General features: G+C 38.2%; 1 protein-coding gene across 2 annotated transcripts in view; it reads right to left on the bottom strand.

The window, feature by feature from the left end:
- MCM9 (minichromosome maintenance 9 homologous recombination repair factor) overlaps positions 1-22673 on the bottom strand; it is a 91774-nt gene that overhangs the window by 13895 nt on the left and 55206 nt on the right. The gene's annotated exons all lie outside the window — the stretch shown is intronic.

The raw sequence follows: 22673 nt of genomic DNA, 5'->3' as shown, positions 1-22673 counted from the left end.
TCAAAATAAAAAGCTTCTTCACAGCAAAGGAAACCAAAGACAATTTACTGAATGGGAGAAGATATTTGTAAATGATAAATCTGGAGGGGGGTTAATATCCAAAGTATATAAAGAGCTTACACAACTCAGCACCAGAAAAACCAAACAATCCAATTAAAAAATGGACAAAAGACCTGAATAGTTATTTTTCCAAAGAAGACATACAGACAGCCAACAGACATAAGAAAAACATCACGTTTCTGGGGAGAAACAGTGAAGGGTAAACTGAGGAGGTCTGGGCACCATGGGCAAGTTAGATGGCCAGGACCCATGGAGGAGATGAGGCAATGGTAGGGGAAGGGGTACACAAGTCCTGAACAGAGCAGGGGCGCCAAGGGTATGGCTATGCCATAACTTAGATACTGTTCTTAAATTTATTAATGATGGCCAAGTCCCCAAAATAACATGGAATCTTCATTAAAATAACAAACATAGAGTCTTTTCTCTCTGTAAATCTGAATGCTCTCCACTCAATGGCCGTTTTTAGTTATAGCGGCATGTCTGCCTCTCAGCAGTCACAGACCAGTGACATCAGCAAACATGTGCTACATTTGCTAATGTCTGATCTATTTCCAGCTGGCTTTAGCGATCAGCCTATGCCCTGAGACTGAAAAAGTATGAGAATCTTTATTTGTGGTAAATGGCACAAGACAACACTCATCAAAGAATGACAAACAAGGCACTAAATCCCCCTTTAAAACCAAATCCCCTTTTAAAAAATTACTGAAAGGGGAAAATTCTGAACAGACAGTCAGCATCTTACAATTTATGTGCCAAAATGGCTTTGTAAAGGCAGTTGTTTAGAACTTGGAATCCAGTTTGCTGAAAACAATGTAGTAAATTGTTCCTAACTAATCCCGCAAAACACATTTCATCCACTCTGAAGTGAGGCTGTTTGCCTTTATCATAGAAAGGAATATTGCTGGAATACTGGCAATGAGACAAAATACAACAGAAAAGAATTTAAAAAATTATTTTCAATGTGAGGTAAACTTGATTGCTCTTCTTCTCTCTGACCAATGAATAGATTTTAAGCCATTTCCTGTGTGCAGAGGATGGGACTGAGAATTCAGGAAGGTGTACACTGGTCCCTGCCTTCAGTCAGTTTACAACAGAACTGCTGGAAGATGGGGAGGCACCGCACAGCGCCTGCCAAGCAGCAGATGATGGCATCCCCGTCACCATTAGCATCGGAAAAGCACTTCTGTGGAGGCTCCTGGGTATCAAGATATCCATGATGTGAGAAGGAAGATGAACAAACACACACAAAAAGTGGTGGTGAATTATTCCTAATCAGGACAAAAGAAATAAGCTTAAGGAAGGGGAGTAAGGACAATTTTATGTGAAGGAAAGGGCTTCCTGAGGAGCAGTTCGTGGAAATGGGAGCGATGAAAAACAGAGGAGCAGTCACCTGAAAGAGGGGAAGGTAGTGTCCGTGCCTGTTGGCTACAGGTCTGTGACACAAACTAACATTACTGCATTAAACACTGGATGGGGCTTTAGGAGATGCAGATACCCATACACAGTCGAATCCCAAGTACTTTGTGTATAGTGGTGGCTCACTGGGTAACTACTGAATGAACTCATGAATTAGGGTAAGGTGACAGTCATTTTTCCAACCCGTAGGACCTCTGCCTTCTCTGATAACAATAATGAAGGTAATTACCATATCTGTAATGGCAAGCACTGTGCTAGGCTTTATGTATGAACACTCTCCCTAAGATGCACAATCACCTGAAAGGTAGATAACATATCACTGGCTTGGTAATATGGAACGTAGAAGTTAAAAGATATTAGTAACTCCCCGACAGGTGACAGAGAGCGGCAGAGCTGCCATTCAAACCCAGACCGGTTAGCTCCACAACCAGTGCTCTCTACCTGCAGACTGTCCCCCTGCCCCCCAGTGGTGGACCATCTAGAACAGTTCCTGTGGTTGTAGAGAACCCCACCTGATGCTTTAGGTAGTCACTGACTTGCCTTATCTTCTTCCTATTGGATTCGATCCTCCTTGAGGTACTGTGACTTACTGTTATCCTCACCTGCCTGTCTCATATTAAATGCTTATAAACATCCACTAAATAAAGGCAAATAAAAAATAAAGCTTTACCTAGTTCTGTGTTTCTAAAATTCAATGCCATTCTATAGTTACAGGTTTCAACAGCGATAAAATAATCATGCTAATATATATGTTTTTCTACATTTAGTTCAAGGAAGGAAAACATTTCAGTTTCTGGAAAAATCTACCTTTTTAAAAATTCAATTAATTAACATAGAGTGTATAATTAATCTCAGAGTTAGAGTTTAGTGATTCATCAATTGCATATAACACCACTGTTTATTACATCATGTGCTCTCCTTAGTGCCCATCACCCAGTTACCCCATCCCTTCCACACTCTTCCCCTTCAGCAACCCTCAGTTTGTTTCCTGAGAGTAAGAGACTCTTATGGTTTGTCTCCCTCTCTAATGTCATTGTATTTTATTTGTCCCTCCCTTCTCCTGTGGTCCTCTGTTTTGTTTCTCAAACTCTACATGTGAGTGAAATCATATGATAATTTTTCTATTTTTAGTCCACTTGTTTATACTTTCCCCAAACCATAGTAATAACTTTTCTAGACATTGCAAAGTTAGGTTACATAAATTATTTTCACTGTTACAGGCCCTCCGGGAAGTGCTTTTGTTTTTGCAATCCTCTCCCAGTATTCTCAGTGCATCCTTTAAGGGGTGATGCCCATCTCCATTCATGGCTTTAGTCACTGTCGATATGCGGGGACCCCTAAGTTCAGTTCTCGCTTGTGACAGTGGCTGCTATGTATTCACCAAACTTTGTTTCCCTTTCGTCCTAGGAGCAAAGCCAGACCGTGTTTCCCTTCCTCTTTTATGGTCAAGTAGGACTGCAGGGAAGAAGTATTGCCAATGGAATGGGGGCGGAAGAACACAAGCCATTTCCGACGGGCGGGGGAGAGGGTTGTCCCTAAAAGCCCTCCCGTGTAACCCTCCTCCTCCTTCTCTCTCTTTGTCAGTACAGACAAGGATAAGGCCATGGAGTAAGAGAGCCACCTGAAGGAGGAAGCCTGGGTCCTGAGTGACTGTTTGGAGCAGAGCGTCCCACCCTCAACCCACATCTGACTGTGACATGAAGCAAGAAAAACTTCCTTTGGCAAAATACTGCATGAAAGAGATGAGCGTAGGAAAGAACTGACCAGTTCTCAAGCAGTAATGAAAGACAGTGCACAACTCAGAAAAGTGACATGTTAAAAGGTTGTAAAAAACAACTACTTCCAGACCCCAGAGAGTAAGAGCAAGACTGAAAAGGCTTTGAACAAGAGCCCCAGGAAATTTGCTCAGTTGTACAAAATGACCCAGGGTAAGTAAGGGTGAAGCCTTCAATTTTTTAGACAAAAGTCTTACTTTGGGCTGCTTTAACAAAATATCATTGACTGGGAGGCTTCAACAGCAGACATTTATTTCTCACCATTCTGGAAGCTGGAAGTACAAGGTCAAAGTGCTGGCAGATTCAGTTCCTAGTGAGAACCCTCTTCCTGGTTTGTAAACAGCTGCCTTCTCACAGTGCTCACATGGTCTTTCCTTGTTCTCTCTCTCTCTTTCTGTGTGTGTGTGTGTGTGTGTGTGTGTAAAGAAAGACAGAGAGAGAACGAGAGAACTCTGGTCTCTCCTCTTCCCACAAGGACATTAATCCCACTATGGAGGCACTACTCTCCCTAAGGCCTCAACTCAGTATTATCACATTGGGGATTACGGCTTCAGCATGTGGATTTGGGGGAATCACAAATATTCAGTCCATAATGGCTTCCAGTTTTTTTATTGTGGTAAAAGAATATCCATAACATGAAATTTACCACCCTACTTATTTTTAAGTGTACTGTTCAGTGGTGTTAAGTATATTCATATTCACACTGTTGTACAGCTAATTTTCAAAACTATTTTCATCTTGCAGAACTGAAACTCTATACCCATTAAACCACAACTCCCCATTTCCCCCTCTTCCCAGTCCCTGAAAATCACCATTTTACATTCTGTCACTATGAATTTGACTACTCTAGAAATCCATATAAGTGTAATCATTCCATATTTATCTTTTGGGGCTGACTTATTTCCCTTAGTATACTAATGTCCTCAAGGTTCATCCCTGTTGTAGTAAATAGAATTTCCTTCCTTTTTAAAGCAGAATAGCATTTCACGTGTGCACGTGTGTGTGTGTGTGTGTATATCACATTTTGTTTATGTATTCTTCCCTCCATGGACACTAGTGTTGCTTCTACCTCATGGCCATTGTGCATAGTATTGCTGTGAACATTCCTCTTTTACTTATCCTAATGGTGGCTATCTTCAGGCCGTCTAAAACTGAAGGCTTCACCCTTACTTACCCTGGATCATTTTGTACAAATGAGCAAGTTTCCTGGGGCAAAGCCTTTTCAGTCTTGCTCTTACTCTCTGGGGTCTGGAAGTAGGTGTTTTTTACAAGAAGAAAACAAAAACCCAACAAACCAGGCTCGAGAATCTGTGAAAAAAATAACTCTGAATCCTGGCACAACCAATTGGTGGGAAGCAAAGAGATGAGAGGCTTCTTTCCAGGGGATGTGTGCTGCCCAAGAAACCACAATCCCCCCTCTAAAGAAATCCTCTGTTGCTTTCAAGTTGTAAAACAACCTGGGGCAGAAAGGGCACCAGAAGTGCAAGCAAAAGAAGGCAAAACAGATAAAATGGACTCCACCAAAATTAAAAACTTTGTGCTTCAAAGGGTGCTATCAAAGAAGTAAAGAAACCCACAGAATGAAATTATTTGCATATCATATATCTTTGAAAGGACTTATATCCAGAACATACAAATATCTCCTAAAACTCAACAATAAAAGGACAAATAATCCAGTCCAAAAATGGGCAAAGGATTCGAATAGATATTTCTCCAATGAAAATACACAAATGGCCAATAACATGTGAAAAGATGCTCATTAAAGAAGTCGTTAGGGAAACGCAAATCAAGACCACAGGTGGGATACTACTTTAGACACTAGGATTGTTATAATCACAAAGACAACAAATGTTGGCAAGGATGTAGAGAAATGGGAACCTTCTTGCAATGCTCAAGGGACTGTAAACTGGTACTGTGGTATTAGAGAACAGTTTGATGGTTTCTTAACAAGTTAAATATGGTTCTCATATGAGCTGGTAATCCCCTCCTATTATATACCCAAGAGCAATGAAAACATATATCCACGTAAAACTTGTATGTGAGTCTTCTTAGTAATATTCATAATAGCCAAAAAGTAGAAACAGCCCAAAGTTCCATCAAATGATGAATGGATAAACAAACTGTGGTCTAACCATATAATGGAGTACTATTTGGCCATGAAAAGGAACAAACTATAGGTCCATGCAACAACTTGGATGAACCTTGGGAACATTATGCTAATATTCTTCAGGACCAGTCCTGAAGACTAACGTGCTCTAGGACAGAAGGGGCCAGGGCTCCTGAGTGACTTCGTGGGCTAGAACTCCTCTCCCACATACAGATGAGCCAGACACAACTTAGACTGCACTAAGCCACTGTCTGCTAGTGCAGTGAGCCTACCCTGAATAACACATGACAAATCTCTCTAATGAGCACCAGATCCTTTGGCTGTGGCAAAAACTACTCCAATGTTTGAGCGGTCTCCTCGCCAAAAGAATTAGGCCAAAAAATAGCCTGCAATGCAATAGTCACATATGTTTCTAGATCATCCAACATTTCTAGAAGGGTAAGAATCCTCAAAAAAATATACAAAATAAGACTATGTTAATGATATCCTCAAAATTCATTAGATACATATTTGATAATCTTCAATGCTAGGTATACACACCCTCTCCTTTTTTTGCATAAGGTTGATAAAGCTAGATTGATTCAATGAAGGGTAACGAAAAGGTCACAGGCCAGGACAGGAGTCAACGTACTGCTTATACAGAGCATCTAGAAAGAACAGAAACTCTTGAAGTACATGATGTGAATGTACATCTTCACATCCTGGTGGCATGCTTGGATCCTCTAAGGGACACTGCTTGACTTGCTTCAGAGTGTCCTCAGTCCCTTAGGAGTCAGAGTCCTCTCAGTGGGGTGGCAGGGAGGACTTGTTCCCACCTCTCCCTGTCTCCCTGCCTGAACCTGGGACTGATGTGAGGCGGAGGCGAGATGCAGGTTCCCAAGATCCAGAGGAAGAGGCAGCCAGGTAGCCTGGAGTGCAGAGCAATCATACCTGGGAGCAGGGGTTCCTATGCCCGGCTCATCAATGAGAACCAAGGTGGGTTTTAATAATAGAGTCCCAGGTCCCATCTCTGAGAGTCTGATGCGTAGGCTGGGCATGGCCTAGGAAACTGAAGATCAGCTGAGTGGGACTGGTGCTGTGGCTCTTCTATGACCGTTAGAATCGCATGTAAAATAAACGCCTACTTGTCTGTCTCGCTACAAAGTTCTGAGCATCTTGAGAACAAAGGCTCTGTCTTTTCGTCTTTGTGGTTTGAGTAGCTAGCAGAGAGCATAACATTGCTCAGTGCTCAAGATACATTTACTGAGCAAAACAATTAATTGCCAACATGGCTGTTTTTAAAATTTAGACTGTATTTCCTACCTAGCCTTGTGAGTATAATTTAGTAGCACCAAATATATAATTGCAATATCAGATTTTTCCCTATAATGATTCTTAGCAAATAGCAAAGGAATCCTCTATTACTTAAGAGTCTACTGACACCCCGCCCTGGAATTCTAACTCAGTGCAGTGTGTGCAAAGAGACACATTAAAAACAAGCAAGCAAGCAAGCAAACAAACACCTGAGAAATTTCCTGCAGCCTTGGAGGTCAGCCAGATACTCTGATTCAGTGGTTCATACTAATATCCTTAAAGGATATTATAATTCAAATTTTAAAAAATCCTTCACATATGTGGAACTTGAGAACCAAGGCAGAGGAGCATAGGGGAAGGGAGGGAAAAATGAAACAAGATGAAACCAGAAAGGGAGACAAACCATAAGACACTCTTAATGTCAGGAAACAAACTGAGGGTTGCTGGACAGGAGGAAGGTGGGAGGGATGGGGTGGCTGGGTTATGGACATTGGGGAGGGTATGTGCTATGGTGAGTGCACCATATGGTGAGGTGAATTATGTAAGACTAATAATTCACAGACCTGTACCCCTGAAACAAATAGTACACTATATGTTAATAATAAAAAAAAAAATCCTTCACAAAGTAATCAGACTTTAGTCACTTGAAACATGAGAAAAAGAAAGAAAGCAAAAACAGACGCATTTAAGAATTCCTAAATGTGATGTTATAAGGTATCAAACAACTTAAAGAAAAACATGAAGTGTTCTCAGAAAAAAGGGCTCAGTATATCTGGATGGTGTTAGCTTTTGTACTGCTGGCTAAATGAAGAAGTCTTTGAACTGAGGAGTGAGGAGTAGGCAAGGTCTTTTAAGGGTAAAATTCAGAGTAACTTTATTTTGCTTTGGTATAATACATGATTAAGTATTCCCTTTTCACAGGTAACCCTTCTAATCTGCTTACTAATTAACAACTTGATATGCTTCATGTCTCTAGAGACATTTTCTCAAGAGCTCTGAATTTGGCAAATAACTGTGTACTTTGCATCAGGAAGATTAACAGGCTTCTAATTAAGGAGAGAATGAACTGAAGATTCTGAAAACTGTTAGCCAAAAAAGGAGATGAGCTCCTGTTGGAGGCAGACACAAACTCTTTCATAAACTGCACAGTAGCACACAGATTAGGTGCCATGAAAAATGAACATGAGGGGCGCCTGGGTGGCTCAGTCGGTTAAGCAGATGCCTTCAGCTCAGGTTGTGATTCTGGGGTCCTGGGATCGACACCCACGTTGGCCTCCCTGCTTTGTGGGGAGTCTGCTTCTCCCTCTCCCTCTGCCCATGCTCTCTCTCTGTCTCACATGCACGTGTGTTCTCTCTCTCTCTCAAATAAATAAAATCTTAAAAAAAAAGAAAGATAGAAAGAAAAATGAACATGAACTACAGGAGAACTTAAAGATGTTTCCGTTATTCCCGCCACCAAGCAGATGATACGTACACACTGTGCACTGAAGGCGCACTTGACAGCCATCCCAAGAACAAAACCAGTATGTGCTATTCTTGCACTGTTCCCTAAGTGACATTATGTCAAAGGACACTTCCTCCAGCTGGAGGAAAAGTACCACATAATTGGTGGTAGATGTGATCTGGGGACAAACTGTAAAACCTAATACAGAACTTGAACAAGGTGTGACTAAATAGTGTCTTTATAAACCCCAACATCCTTTCTACCAAGCTCTTTGAGACCCACTGAGCTCGAGACCCTCCTCATTCAGAAGTATCTCCTATTAGATGGAGGAACTACAGTCACCAGGCTATTCTGTCTGCCCAAACTATAGCTCCCAGCACTGACGAGCCGACCAGCTCGGACAACTGCCAGAGGACTTGATATGTATTGCTTAAGTGATTCTTTTGTCTTCAGTATACAGGAGTTCTGGACAGGCCAGTCACTGGAATGTTCGTGAAGCCTGTAACTCCACAGACCCTTCTTTGTGAACTGCCTTGCAGGAACAGTGGGCCAGACCAGAAACTGGGAACCAACTATCGGCAGTCATTCCCGAGCTGTTCAGAGGCCTCGAGCTGCTGCTGGATGAGTCTACTAGGGACAATGTAATCCACGCTCTTTTGAGGGTATCTGAAACGGACACAGCAGGGAGAACTGAACTACTAAAGAGAACTGAACGAGTCTGAAAGATCCACAAACACACACACACAGAGAAACAGTCACAGGAAAGTATCTGAGTCACAATAATGGGAGAACAGGAATGCCTGCTATTTTATACCTACTTTGCACAGACTCCCATTCCCCAAATTATGTTCCAGCCAAAGGAAGCAGCTTCTTTTTTCCTGTCCCTCAGTTTCCATACTTGTGAAAAGGGGGTTTTAATGATTGCCTGATATAGAACTATTGTGAGAAAGAAATGGGTTATTACATGCACAATACTTAGAATAGAGCCTAGCACCTCATAAGTACTAGATAAATACAGATATCCCTTATTATCCAAACTCCTGCTTTCTGAAAAAGGAATATGAATATAGCAAGATAAATTTTCTGATAAATTTCTTGTACCCAAATTCTGGAACAAAATAGATTTGGCTAGTAATAATTGTGTTACTTATTATAGTTAAGCACCTCATCATGTGCCAGATACCACGCGGTGTGATTTACCAACCTTCTTTTTCAATTTTATTGAATTCCATTTGACATGTAACATTATATAAACTCAAGGCATATGACATATTGATATGCTACACTTAAATATTGTAATAGGTTGCCATTGTAGTGAAAGTTAGCACTTCCATCATGTTACTTAATTACCATTTCTTTTTTAATAGTGAGAGTGATTAAGACCTAGTCTCAGAGTGCCTGTTTGGCTCCCTCTGTTAAGCCTCTGACTCCTGCTTTTGCCTCATGATCTTGGGATTGTGGGATCAAGCCCCACGTTGGGCTCTGTGCTCAGTGTGGTGTCTGTCTAAGGTTCGCTCTCTCCCTCTCCCTCGGCTCTCCCCACCAGCAAAATAAATAAATCTTAAAAAAAAAAAAAAAAAGATCTAGTCTCTTAGCAAGTTTGATGATTATAATACAATACTGTTGTTTATATTCACTATACTATGCATTAGATCTCCAGGACTGGTCTACCAGTTGTAAGTTTGTACCCTTAAAAAACATCTTTCTTTCTTCCCCAACCTCCAAGCCCTGACAACTACTATTTTACTCTCTGTTTTTATGAGTTTGATTTTTTATAATGCTATGTATAAGTGATATCATACAGTATTTGCCTTTCCGTCTGACTTATTTTACTTAGCATAATGTCCTCAAGGTCAATCCTTGTCAAATGGCAGATTTCCTTTTTTCTCATGGCTGAATGTATTCTACTGTATATACGCATACCACATCTTTTTTATCCATTCATCTGTTGGTAGGCACTTGGGTTGTTTCCATGTCTTGGCTATTGTGAAGAACGATGCAGTAAACATGCCAGTGCAGGATATCTCCTTGATATCCCATTTTCATTTCTTCTCATGTCCACCCAGAAATGGGACTGCTGGATCATGTAGTAGATCTTTTCTAATTTTTTGAGGAAACTCCATACTATTTTCCATAGTGGCTACAACAATAATACATTACTATCAACAGCGTACAAGGGTTTCCTTTTCTCCACATCTTTTCCAGTACATGTTATCTCTTGTCTTCTTGGTGATAGCCATTCTAACAGGTATGAGATGATGTATCTCATTGTGGTTTTGATTTGCATTTCCCCAATGGTTAGTGATGTTGAGTACCTTTTCATGTACTGGTGGGCCATCCCTATGTCTTCTTTGGAAAAATGTCTATTTAGTTCTCTGCTCATTTTTTAATCTGATTGTTTGCTGAATGAGTTCTGCATATATCTCAGATATTAACCCTTTATCTAATATATGGTTGGTAAATATTTTCTCCCATTCCATAGGCTGCCTTTTCAAGATACTGTTGCAGCAGGACATGTTCTACATGATAGAGCTGGATACAAGCATGCAGTCCCAGACCAAGTCAAGGCACCTGTTCCTCTTTGAGTAGTACATTGTCATCTTTAGCAAACTACTCAGGAAGGGTCCTTCACCCCAGTCTACATGTTTGAAAGGAGAATCATGACAAATTACTTGCTCCCAGATGAGAACATGGACAGTGACCCCAGCGAGTCTGCACTCACAAAGAGGGAGACTTCTGAGCAGATCATTCTGCAAGCCATCAATACTGACATCCAGTGAATTTGGGCACAGGACACTAATCAAGTCTTAGAAACACAGTAAGACCCCTTAAATGCTGCCATGGGACCTCATTCATCAAAGACTACTATGTGCTGAAGGGGGATGACATCGGTGCGAACCAAGGTGAGGTGGTCCTTGTCCTCACTGTCAACACGTGCCGGATGTTGTCAGCCTGCTAGCAACCATCCCCTCATAAGTGAGGCCTGGGTCCTGGTGTCTCTCACCAAAGCTAGACAGCAAAAAACAGTGACAAGAGCACTAAATAAGTGCCGCATGGGATTCTCGAGCAGTATGTGGATTTAACAAACTGAAAACCCACCCCAAAATATGAGCATGTGGTAGGAATCACTGCTGCTTATTCTCAGTGGTACCACTGGAATCACATGCAGGAGGTCATCCAGCCCAGACCTTTCCAATTTTTGTTGTTGGGGGTGGTGGTTTTTCTTCCCTTTTTACTTATAATTTTCTCTTTTCTTATAATTTTCTTTTTTTCTCTTTTCCTCTGTAGTTTTCATTAAGAAACCTCCTGAAGCCTTAGGTGATGCAAAGCCTGCCTTCCGTTGCTCCATTTTCCCACAGGAGTCACTGGACTGGACTTCTATTTTTCCTGTAGTCAGTTACCCACATATATATACCTGAAGGTGGTTTTTCCCCCTTCAAAACAAGGAGTTTAGACATCAACTAGAGAAGAAGTAAAATGAATCATACAGCTTTAAGCATCAGCACGAGCATTCTACAGGAGAATTCCAGTTAGCGGGTCCTAACCACTAGAGAGAGCCGAATGAGGTTGAAAGACCCAAAGACGCCCACGAAAAAGCAGTCAGAGAAAGTATCCAAGTCACAATAATGGGAGAGCAGGTTTGAAGGTGAGTACCCTTCGATACTCAGGTGGCAGTGACACAATACAGCTGCTATTTTATATCTATTTTCAATAAACTCCCATTTTCCAAACTACGTTCCAGCCATCAAAAGGTGCAGCTTTTGCCACCCAAGGTACCGTAGGCCTAAAGTGCGCTTTGGGTAACAAGAGCTCTTCTCATTATAACTTTAAAGGGCCTTCCCAGCCATCATTCACCCTGTAGCACTCGATATTTCATCATGTTTTGGCTGACAGATCAAAGTTCCTGGACAGATGGAGGAGCCTAATGATGATGGTGACAATGGCCCATAGTCACTTATCACAATTTCAAAATCCAAAAAGTTCTGGAACAGCAAGTTGTTCATAGTTAATTTGGCAAGAAAAGCTGACCTAAATTGATGTGTCTTTATTCCATTTAGTGTAAAGTTTCATAAGCTTCACCTCAATAGAATGAAAATGTCTGATTACAGGATGCTGTCTCCGGTGTGGCTAGTAGGTTTCATAATATAGACATATGCACTGTTACTTTCCTAAAATGAAAACAAAAAAATCTGAATTCCAACAAGTATTTGGCCTCAAGGGTTTCTAAATAGAATTATAGACCTATAACAATAATTTAACTGCATTTATTATAGGTCAGATTAGGGCGCCTGGGTGGCTCAGTGGGATTATAGGTCAGATTATATCAGAAGCCCTTTACACGGATTAACTCATTTAATTTTCACAGTAGCCCTCTGAAATGGAGTAATTCTCATCATCTTATCAAAGAGAAAGGCAAGGTAGAGTAGTCCAGTAAATTGTCAGTAATTAGCTAGCAGGTAGTAGAGCTGAAACCTCAACCCAGCCAGACTAGCTCAGATTCTTCCTCTTAATTATTATAATTCTTTCAATACCCAATGTGTTCTTGTAGTCACTAAAAAAAGAGGTGGAGCCCTTAACGCAGTTTCCTGAACTTGTTCCATGTCTAGCATAGATCACATTCAATATTTCATGATGTAACCTGAAACCATATTTTATATATGTATATGTTCTGCAATCAATCAGCCTTTGTCATGGCTGGGTTTACAGCATCCCATGGGTGGTACCTTAAGTGTTATCTATTTACTCATTAGATGCCTGAATTCCTTACACAAATCTTTTCTAGTCTATACTTGAAGGACCACATAACCGTACAAGCCACCTTTTTGACTTCTAGGCAGCTCTAACCACTAAGAGGTCTTCCTTGTACTAATTCTAAAACACTTCCCTGGATTTTCTGGCTATTGATTCCAAAGGATATAGAAAAGTTTAATTCCATCTCTGTATATTTTGAACCCTTTAAAACAATTATAGAAAAGTATTTCTCCAATTACTCTTTCTAGAAATGGTTCAAAGAAAACATGGGTAATATTTTAAAAATACACAGCAGAAGTTGGTATGAGTTGAATGAGAAAGAATAGCTTAAAAAATAAAATGTTGATTTCCAGGTTTCCAGAGGATGATGGCAGCTACTTATGTCTAAATTTCTCCACATATCCTTCAGAGACCTTACAGATAATCAAGGGAGCAAATAAACCCATAAAACGAAACTAAAAAATAAGAATGAGAGCGAATACTGCAATGTTCAATGTACATGGAAATCAACAAACAGACATTAAAATCTGGCAGAGCTAATTTAGAGCCCACAAGGCCATAGAAAGATTAGTCGAGACTAAGTGAAAAGGAGAAGAGACCAGTGGGTTCCTCATGATGGTGGAATACAGCTAACATCACCCTTAGAAGGATAGAGTTCCACAGAGAATAGGGAAATATTGAGAAAAGTTTTGAAACCTTGAGGATCAAAGCAGTGACTACTGGGGAATAGAAAGGGGGACCTGAAAGTTCTTGAGAGCAGTGGTGGCTTTCTTGGGAAAGCTCCTGAAATAGATGGCAGTGACCAGCAAAGGTCAGGAGTCCCTTGGAGTCGTGGTGATCAGGGGAAGGGGAGATAAGCAGTGGATGTTAAAGATCCTACTAAACAAATAAGAAACAGAATCAGAAGACACATCAACCACTCCCTTAACCTTCAGAAAAAAAAAACCACTATCTGTTAAGTAATAGGCGCTCACGGAGATTACTCTGAACTAAAAACTAGTACATCCTCCAAACTTCTCACCATCACCATTATAGAATAACTATTATTGATTTAAGAAAAGATAAGACATTTTAAAAGTAAAGGAAGTAACATGCAACATCTATATAAAACTACTTTAAGAATCAAAATACCTCAGGTGATAAAACCCCTTTCCAATAACCTGCCATAAAACCCACAAAGCAGAAGAAATCTGTACATAATCTGCTCAATTTAATGTCCTTAAACAAACATTTGCATATGTGAAAAAACACTCCAAATAAGAAATTCAAGAACTCAAAACAACAAAGTACAAAAAAGAAGATGTATATCCAGAGATGACTCAGGGAAGAAAAGTAAGAGAGAGAGAGAAAACAAAATAATTTCAGGGGCGCCAGGGTGGCTCAGTCACTAGACGTCTGCCTTCGGCTGGGGTCGTGATCACAGGGTCCTGGGATGGAGCCCAGTGTCGGGACTCTCTGCTCGGCAGGAGGCCTGTTTCTTTTTCTCCTACTCCCCTAGCTTGTGTTCCCTCTCTCACTGTTTCTTTCTTTCTCTCTCTCTCTCTCTGTGTCAAATAAATAAACAAATCTAAAAAAAAAAAAATTTCAGAAATGAACATTTAAATCTGAGACACCAAAGACTCAAGACTGGAAATATAATAAAGAGTGCTATGAGGAGGCTAAAAACACCAAGAGAATAACAAAATGCAAAAGAGCTAAAAAGTCTAAGACACAAGTTGGTTGCTACAGAATCTAGACAAGGAAGACCTAAACTATATGTAATTAGAATTTCTGAAAAACAAAAACATGGGACAGAGCTTAAATATATAAAACTGTAATTCAAGAAAAAATTCAGAAAGAATTTTATATTTCAAAGGGCCCACTAACATCTAGACAAACCAACCACGAATAATCAACTGATACATAGCCTAGTAAAAATATTATATTTAAAAAAAGAAAAGAAACCCTTCTGGGCCTTCAGGCAAGAAAACCAAATCACCTACAAAGCAAAGGCTATCATAATGGCATCATATTTGCCAACAGCAACGCACATAGCAAGACTACAGAAAAGAAAGTGTAAGTCCCTATAGGTCTTCATATCCAGCCAAGCTGTTTTCAAGTATCGAAGCTATGAAAAATAGTTTGAAACCTGTACAAACTCAGTGTAGTATTCAGGAGCCCTTTCCAAGGAATCTCTTAAGAGGATAAGCTTCATTTGAGTAAGAGATGTCAGAGATGCTCTGGATTGATGGTGAGCACTGAAGACAGTTAATTTTAGATCAAAGATCAAAACACAAGAAGGGGTACAAGTAGAAGAGTATGTGTTATCTGTCCTGTCAAAGTATGAATAATATAATCTTTTTTTTAATAGTAAAGAGAAGGGAGAAGGGGGAAAGTACAACTCATTGATTATCACACAGGTAACAGACTCAAAGGTATTATTTAAAACTCCCAACTGAGGATAAAGGGGCTGCTGGCATTATAAAAGGTATTTTTTTTTTTTTAAGGTAAGTCCAAGAATAGCTGTTGGCAAACTTTAGGTGGCAGGTCAAATCCACTTCACCTGTTTTTGTAAATAAAGTTTCAATGGGACACAGCCAAATCCAATACGTAACATATTGTCTATGACTTCTTTTGTTCTGTCTACATTGTAGACATTAATGTAGTCATATTGTCCAAATTAACAGAAGTGAGTAGTTGTGTAAGAGATGGTATGGTCCACAAAGCCTTAAATATTTACTATCTGGGCCTTTATAGAAAAAGTTGGCCAACTCCTAATGTATAACAAAAATACAAACCTTCCAAAATCCCAAATACATAGAAAAAGAAACGTAGTAAATTTTTAAAAAATGAAACAATTAACTCTAACCATATTGGTAATGCCAATAAATGTAAATGTGCTTAATTCATACATTAGAAGAAAAAGATCTTCAGGTCATTCATAAAGCAAAATAAAGTAAGACCAACTGTATGCTCTATATAAGAGAACAGACTGAGGCAGCTTTTCTGCCCATAGGTCCTGTCCCCATGTTATAATAAAAAGACCCCAAAAATAAAAATAAAAAAAAAAAATAAAAATAAAAAACATAACCGTAAAAGACAGGAAAAAATAGGATGGAAGAGGTAGGGATAAGAGTGTTTTGAAAAATTTAAAAAAGAACAAACTGAAATCTAAAGGTTAAGCATGAAGGAATGAACAAAGATATATTAGGCAAATGCACTAATATGATATCAGGAGTTGTGATCTTAATACCGCGCAAGGCAACTTTCTGACCAAAAGCCAAAGACAAAGAAGTATAAATGCCAAAGCCACAGCAACACATTCAGAAAGAAAAAGCTATGAGAGATACAAAGAGAACCCAGCAGACACAGAATAACAACAGATGAATACAACATTCTCAGTCTAAGACATGTCAAACATACAAAAGTTAAGTAAAGATACAGGGGACCTAAACAACATCATTTATAAGGCACAGTTTACGTGTGTATATTACATGGTGATCACAGAGAACAGAACTTCTCAAGCACACATGGACCAGCCATGGAGCTGTCTTTATATTAGGCCACCAAAACAAAACAAAACAAAAAAACAAAAACAAAACAAACAAAAAACCTTATGAAGTTCTTTAAGGGACAAATAATATAAACAACAACTAGAAATTAATAACATCAAAACGTAAGTAAATTTTAAAAGTTTCTTCTACTTGAAACTAAAGAACTCTTTAAAGCAAATTCTTGGTAGAAAGGGGGCATACAAATTCAAAGTGCAGAATTTCTAAAAAAATATGAAAAGATGATAATGAGAATACTACATATAATTATTGAAGCAGTACCAAAGAGGATATGTATATATCTATATCTATCTATCTATATATACACTATGTTTTGCATAAGAGATTCAAACACATGCTCATGCAACCCCCCACCATGTGTTTTTGCTTATTTTTGCAAAAAAACAAACAAGGAAGGATAAATCAGAAACCAATAAAAAACATAACCGTAAAAGACAGGAAAAAATAGGATGGAAGAGGTAGGGATAAGAGTGTGGTATCTTTGGTATATCTTTTTATATAGTATTGACGTTTGAAACATGTTTTACAAATTCAGAAAATAAAATTTTAAAAAGACTAAAAAAAGCAAACTGTAAAAGTGAACACAAGCATAAATTTAAAACCCTATTTCCTAACTATCAAGTCAATAAGATGACCACACAAAGAAAATAATTAATTCAAATAACCTTTGAATATGCATTCTGACCAAATATGACTTTATTGGAGTATATTCTAAGAATAAGAAAAACTGCAAAGAAGGCTTGAATATTAGTTTTTTTTGTGGTTGTTATTACTGGCAACAGTGTTGGTATAATAATTCTGAAATTATTTGGCAGACTTGATTGAGTTCAGAAACACAAGGAGTTCTGTGAACTTTCATATACATATGAAATAAAATAATTTTGGAGTGTTATAAACCCTAACTTACCCTAACCTAACAGGACTGGTTAGAAAACAAAGATTTTTCTTTTAAAGTACACAAATACTTGCACAACAATTTAAATGTACTTAATACTGCTGAACCATGCTTAAAAATGGTTAAGATGGTAAATTTCATGTTTGTGAATTTTACCATATGGTAGGCATGGAGCCATGATATTGACATCTACCAAAGAGTAAGTTGAGACTTCCCTTGGAAGAAGGGTTTTGTTATTTTCCTTTCACAGATGACTATATTGAGGTCCAGAGGTGGCAATTATGTTGCATAAGACCAGAAAGTAGTAACAGAGACTAGAATTGACTGTGGGTTTCTCTGACCTCAGAGCTTACGCTTTTTCTCCCATAAACAATTGATTTTTCAAAAAGAATATTAACAATTTAGTTTTGCTTATTTTTAAATATAATTTAATTTTTAAAAACATTTTGAGATAAATAAGATAAATAATAAATAAAGAAGATAAATAATAAGTAAATAAATAAATAAGATAAATAATAAATGAAAGATAGTATTTATTTATTTGAGAGAGAGAAGGGGAGAGAGAGAGAGAGCACCAGCAGGGGGGAGCAGAGGAGGAGGGAGAGGAAGAGGGAAAAAATTTCAAGCCCACTCTGCGCTTGGGCTCCATCTCACAACCCTGAGAACACGACCTGATCAGAAACCAAGAGTCTGATGCTTAAGGGACTGAGCTACCCACGTGCCCCATACTTTTGCTTTATTTAAATGAAGGGACATTCACTACTTTTGTTATTGTTGAATATTTGTTGTTCTGAGTAGTGATAGTGGCAGTTTTAAGGACTTTTACCAAGAATTCACAAGGAGGGAAATAATTCCAGAGGAAAGGTGTTTGGTCTTTTGGACACTAACAGCTGCCCTTCCTAGGTGTTGTTTCAGGTCATAGCCTCTGCCTGGAAAATATGGAGCCTAACAACTCAAGGTGGAAGAGATTCAAATCCAAGTCATATGCGTAATCTGTTTTTAAACACAATTTTAAATTCTTGAATAGTATAAAAATGTGAAATCTGGTTGAAATACATGTTCAGGCCAGCATGCATTAGAAACATTATGTTCAGAAGCAAAAGCAGCACATGCTAAATGCTCATCCACGTGTGGTGGCCCTGTTACCCCTGGGAACTGGCTGTCCAGTAAGTTCCGAGACTTCAGGAACCTAAGCTGTGTTTGTACAACAAGGTAATTAAAAAATATCTTCACTAAATTGCTCAAGTTGAAACACTTACAAGATGGAGAAATTTAAAAAGCAAAACATTACATAATAATACAGTTATGCAACATTTACAAACTGTGTTTTAAAATGCATGATAAAAAATAAATAGTAAAAATGTCTTTATGAATCCAGAAGTAGTTATGTAGGGTGTGGAACAAATCAGAATGCCACCAAAATCCAACACCTGGATGAATAAGAACTACTGTAAGGATAATAACTAGAAGAGAACAAAGATCCTATAATTCCTGGAATGTGGTAAATTATAGTAATCCTTAAATGAAATAGATATGCCAAAAAGCTTCAAAAAATAAAAATTCTGGCATATATGTAATGAAGCTGAGAGGCTAAAATATCAAGTCTGATCCATGCCACAGTTCAAAGAGGTATTAAAGTTTGGATAGTAGTCAAGACAAAAAATTGAAGAATTTTATCTTGAAAAGACAACCATACAAATGTTTACCATAATAATAACCATAATATCAATATCTACTGTGGTACAATGGTCAAAAAGTAAGCCCTTAAGAAAAGTTCGTAATATCTTATCATTCAAAGTGCTTCGCATGCAAATGTCCTTTGGTACATATTACATATTTGACAAATGGTTTAAAGGAGAAATAATTTGAAACTGACTGTAAATATGAGTAGCACATGTTTTCTAGTTGTAAACTGTCTCCTTTCCCAATGAACAAAAAATTCCAATCTGAAAATTATTCATTAAAATCATTTCCTTTAGAAAATGTCACTACAAGTTAAAAAAAGGGTTTTACTGATGATAAATATATTATCTCTCCCTAGACTATTGTTCCTTTCCATTCCCTTCATCTATTCTTCTGTGGTAGCTTACTATCTAAGTCCACCACCAGCAGTCAAACTTAGGCCATGAACTTGTACCCATCCATACACTGTTACCAATCTGGGAAGAGAGAATTACAAAAAAAAGTAAGTGTTTGGAAATTTCAATAGCAATTTCACAGAATGATTTCAAGTCTGTTGAATCTAAAAATACAATATATGGAGGAAATAATTAAAAACATGGGTTTAGGGGCGCCTGGGTGGCTCAGTGGGTTAAGCCACTGCCTTCGGCTCGGGTCATGATCTCAGGGTCCTGGGATCGAGCCCCGCATCGGGCTCTCTGCTCAGCAGGGAGCCTGCTTCCCTCTCTCTCTCTGCCTGCCTCTCCATCTACTTGTGATTTCTCTCTGTCAAATAAATAAATAAAATCTTAAAAAAAAATAAAAATATGGGTTTACATTAAATTAAGGATTATTGTGGTATAATTTATGTAGAGTAAAATCCAACTTTTTTAGTTGCCCCTCTACAGTCAATCTCTTCTCCTAATGCCCAATCCTTAGCAACCACTAATCTGATTTCTCTTCTTACAATTTAGCCTTTTCTAGAATTTCATATAAATGGGATCATAAACTAAGTAGTTATTGTGCCTGGCATCTTTCACTTCACATAGCACTTTTAAGATTCAATTATGCTGTTGCATGTATCAATAGTTCTATCTTTCTAGTAGTATTCTACTATATGAATTTATCAAAATATTTATCCATCCACCAGCTGATGGATTTCTGGGTTATTTTCAATCGTGGGTGATGATGAATGCTGTAAGCATTTATGTGTAAGTCATTTTTTTGGTAAATAAACATCCAAGTGTTCTAGCACCATTTTTTAAAAAAAAAATGACTATCCTTTTTCTTTTGAATTATCTTGGCATTGTTCTTAAAAATCAACTAACTTTATATCTATGATTCTATTTCTGGACCCGTATTCTCTTCCACTGATCTATGTCTATCTTTATACCCTATCTTGATTATTGTAGCTTTATAGTAAATCCTGAAATAAATTAAATTTTACTGATCTGTTCTTTTTCAAAATTGTTTTGGCTATTCTATTTCCTGTGCTCTTCCATATAGAATTTAAAATTGCCAATTTCTGCAAACTTGCTGGGATTTTAACTGAAATTATATAGATTCGATAGATCCCTTTGAGGAAAACAGGTATCTTAACAACATTGTCTTCTGATGAATGAAAGAGTATGTATCACCACTTACGTAGGTCTTCTTTAATTTCTTACACCAGTGTTCTGTAGTTTTTATTGGAAAAATCTAGAATGTGTTTTGTTAGATTTATCCCTAAACATTTCATATTTGTGGATACTATTATAAGTGGTATGTTTTACTTCAGTTTCTAATTATTCATTGGTAGCATTTAGAAATATAATAAATTTTTATATACCCATCTTGCATCCTGTGACTTTTAAAACTCATTTATTAGTTCTAATATCTATTTCATTGATTCTTTTGAGATCTTCTATGGAGACAATCATGTCATATAGACAGTTTCAGCTTCTTCCTTTCCAAACTGAATGTCTTTTATTTCTTTTTCTTGCATTATTAAAATGACTAGAATTTCCAGTATAATACTGGCCAGAAGTGGTTAAGACTAGACATCCTTGACATGCTCCCGATCTTAAGTGGAAAACATTTCACTTCATCAGAAAGTGTGAAATGCTTCTTTTCAGTTTTCCATAGATGACATTTAAACAGGCAGGTGGACTTTTCTTATTTGCTGAAAATGTTTATCATTATTAGGTATTTAATTTTGTTTGATATGTTTTTTACATCTACTGAGATGTTTTCTTTTTTATTCCACTGATATTATGAATTTACATTGATTGATTTTCAAATATTACATCAACTTTGCATTTCTGGATGATCCCCACTTGGTTGTAACATATAATCTTTTTAATATACTGCTGGATTTAATTTACTTAAGTATTATTAAGAATTCTCATGTCATGGGACACCTGGCTGGCTCAGTTGATACATCATGTACTCTAGATCTCAGGGCTGTGAGTTCAAGCCTCACACTAGGTGTGGAGCCTACTTAAAAAAAGAAAAAAGAATTTTCATGTCTTATGTCCAGTGAATATCATTCTGTAGTTTCATTTTCTTGTAATGTCTTGGTCAGGTTTTGGTGTTTCCATGGAATATTTTTTTGCCATCTTTTAACTTACCTACGCATTTGAATTTAAAGTCAGTTTCTTGAAGGCAGCATTTAGTTGAGTCTTGCTTTTCTATCTAATCTGACAATCGCTGCCTTTTAATTGTTCACATGATTATTAATATAATTATTGATATGGCTGAATTTCTACCTACCATCTTGCTAACTGCATTTTATTTGTCCCATCTATTCTTTGTTCACTTTTTCTTCTCTTCTTGTATTCTTTTGTGTTATTTTTTTATGATTCCATTTTACCTCTACCACTGGTTTGTTAGTTACACCTCTTTTATTTTTTAGTGGTTGTTCTGGAGTTTACATCTTTAACTTCTTACAGTTTACCTTCAAATAATATTATAACACTTCGTGTATAGCATAAGGCCATTAGTGTCTGTATGGCCATGAGAGTTGTTCTGGGTATTGGCCTTGTTGCTCAATGTATCACAGACTTTGAATTCTTTCACTGTTGAGCTGTTGTTACTTTGTGCATCTAGATAGGGGTTGTAGCGCAGTGCTGGAAGACCATTCTCAGTGTTTCTACTCTACCTTCAGCTTTCAGCAGTCACCGCATACCTCACCAAAGAGGGGTCTCTTTCAATATCCCTGTGCCTTCTCTACTGACAGACTGCTTGTTACTAGGTGTTAGGCTTATTTGGGGGCCAAGTTGGTTTTTGGTCTCCTGTTCTGAGGCAGTGTCTGTGAGCCTGCTTTTGGATGGGATGGACTACAAAACTGTAAACCTTTCTGTCCCTTCCACCTGGTGGCAGCAGAACCCTGCCATCTATCTGTGGTGGTCCTGGGGCAGGAGGAGTTGTTCTGTTCTTGTCCCCATGGTACAAACCTCTGTTTTGCCTTGGTTTAGGAAGCTGAACCTGAAGAGTGTTTCCAGCCCTTCCCTCACAAGAAGGCTTTTACTTCTACCCTTCTCCCGGAAGAACCATTTTGCCTAGCTCCTGTGGGAGGGAAGGATGATGCTCTAACCTCTTCCTGAAGTAGAAAGGTTTTGGGTATTTTTGCCTCTATTCTTCTGCCAAGATGCCATGGGTTGCAGACCTGTGGAGAATGGCTTGCAGCTGAGAACTCCCCTTGGATTTGGAGCTCTCAGTTATTCAAAACTAACATGCTAGC

This window comes from Neovison vison, chromosome 1, assembly GCF_020171115.1.
Source record: "Neovison vison isolate M4711 chromosome 1, ASM_NN_V1, whole genome shotgun sequence".
Taxonomy (NCBI): domain Eukaryota; kingdom Metazoa; phylum Chordata; class Mammalia; order Carnivora; family Mustelidae; genus Neogale; species Neogale vison.
This window is presented reverse-complemented; position numbering and strand designations above follow the sequence as displayed.